The sequence below is a fragment of the Budorcas taxicolor genome, chromosome 5 (assembly GCF_023091745.1).
Source record: "Budorcas taxicolor isolate Tak-1 chromosome 5, Takin1.1, whole genome shotgun sequence".
Taxonomy (NCBI): domain Eukaryota; kingdom Metazoa; phylum Chordata; class Mammalia; order Artiodactyla; family Bovidae; genus Budorcas; species Budorcas taxicolor.
The window spans coordinates 150,824,644-150,826,999 of record NC_068914.1 but is presented as its reverse complement, the minus strand read 5'-3'; positions in this window follow the sequence as shown (position 1 = coordinate 150,826,999).

Sequence of the window (2,356 nt, the reverse complement as noted above, 5' to 3'; positions counted from 1 at the left end):
ACTCAAACCGGGGGGCGGCGCGGCGGGCGGGAGCCCGCCCAATCGCCCACTGGCTTACACAGCCTCTGGATTGCGCACCATTAGGAAAGCTGTTCATACAAAGGCCCGCCCCCTTCCCGCCCTCCCTCGCGCTCCTTGCCTCGCAGAGGTTACTGGGAAATATAGTTTCATCTCTGCACACAGCACTCCTGGTGGAGGAAGTACCGGGGGTGTGATGTTTGGGGTCAGTCGTGCTAGACCTGGCGCAGTTTAGGTCTCCCAGTTTAGGCTTGTTTTCATGAATGTAGTAAATAATCACAGGATTACTATGAGTTGTGATATACGAATTTATCTCTAAGGAGGTGAAGAGTCTAAGATATTATAGTTTCTTCTTCAATGATCTAGTGGCCTAGAGCCAAGACAGGATTTGTTGGATCAGTTTGTACAGTCAGAAGAGTATGTATATGAATGCGCTTTTTATCAGGTAGCAGACACTACCTCCTTTTCCTAAAAGGTGTGAGAAACTTCCTTAAATCATATAGTTAGTTCAAAAGCCAATTGTGGTTTCATCTTTGCAGAAGAGCAAGAAGTAGGGGGAAAGGCACTTTAGTCTCAGGGCTACAGCTTTGGGTATGGGCTGGGACGGGGGACCCTTTACTGCAATGCTTGCACCTTGATAAATGACTCCTCCAGCAACAGAATACAAAGAAACTATAAGGGAATAAAAATAACTGTGCACGTGGGGTTGTGGAAAATCATGAACAGTAAGAAACAAAAAGGCCAAAACTCATCTGCTGCTTGCACATAGAACCATTAATGTGGCAGACAGACCACATAAGCCACCCCTTTGGCCCAGAGGCAAGCCAGGGCACTTGTTACTTGTTTTCACTCCCTCCTGCTACAGAATGAGTCCCAGTAAAGCCTTGCCTGAATTTCTTACCTGGCCTCAATGTCTATTGATTAGAGTCCAAGGACCCTGGTTGGTAACACTACTGCTAAGGAAAAGCTGGGATTCTTCACTGGCCTGACACATAAGCATGACTAAAAGGAATGTGCCATTTTCTAAATCTGCTTTTCCACCTCTTTTTTGATTTTGTTAGTTACAGTCAAGATTTTCCCAGACACCTTAGCTCAGTATTTTTATCTCTCTTTTGGCACCTGGAGCTTCCCAGGTAGCTCATCTGGTAAAGAATCCACCCCCACCCCACCCCCGCCACCCAGTTCAATTTCTGGGTGGGGAAGATCTGCTGAAGGGAGAAGCTACCCACTCCAGTATTCTTGGGCTTCTCTTGTGGCTCAGCTGGTAAAGAATTTGCCTGCTAATGTGGGAGACCTGGGTTCAATCCCTGGGTTAGGAAGATCCCCTGGAGAAGGGAATACTCCAGTAATATACTCCAGAATACTCCAGAAAGGAAAGGCTACCCATTCCAGTATTCTAGTCTGGAGAATTCCATGGACTGTAAAGGCCATGGGGTCACAAAGTCAGACACGACTGAGTGACTTTCACTTTGGCACCTGCATTAAAAAAAAAAAAATCATGGTGATCTTGTCATACTACTGGCTCTCAGATTTATATCTTACTATTTATTTCCACTCTGTGTTGCATTATCTTTAGCTTGGACTATTTCCATAGATTTCTAACTGGCATTTTTGCCTAAAGACTCCCCCCAACCCCTTTTACAATCTGCTCTATAAAAGGTGTTTTTTTTTTTCTTTAAGCATACTCTGGACAGGTCATACTGTTACCTACATGAGTTCCTGGACCCTTTAATCCATAGAAATTGAAAAGGGTCCAGAAGAGAAATTTCAGCAAGGCTTTACTGGGGCTCAGGGAGTGAAAACAAGTAACAGTTTTCCTTGGCTCACTCTCAAAGCCACCCCTGCCCACCCACTCAGCGGGTCCTTTAAATAGGGTGAGGGTAGGGGTGGATGGGCCAGAGGGGTGGCTCAGGTGGTCGCCCAACTCCTTGGTGGTGCTGTATCCAGGGATCATGGCAGTTGGGTTTTGGTCTTTTCGTATCTTATTCACAATTTGCCCCAACTGCTGCATGCACCAGTTATTTTTAGTCTCTTGTGGTTTCTTCCTGTTCTGTTGCCCAGGAGACTTGTCAGGTGCAAACACTGCAGAAAAGGGACCCAGGGCCCAGGCTGCCTCAGTACTCATGCTCCTAACTTCTGGTGACTCCCCAGAGTAGAGGATGAAACCCAGATAGTAACAGGGCATTTAAACTTTGCCACAATCTGACCCCACCTAACTCTATTACAATAACCATTTTTTCCCTAAATGCAGCATGCACTTTGCAGCTTTGGCTCACACTTAAAAAAAAAAAATCTGAATTCACCCTTTCCATGAACCCTCACCCATAAAATTCTTACC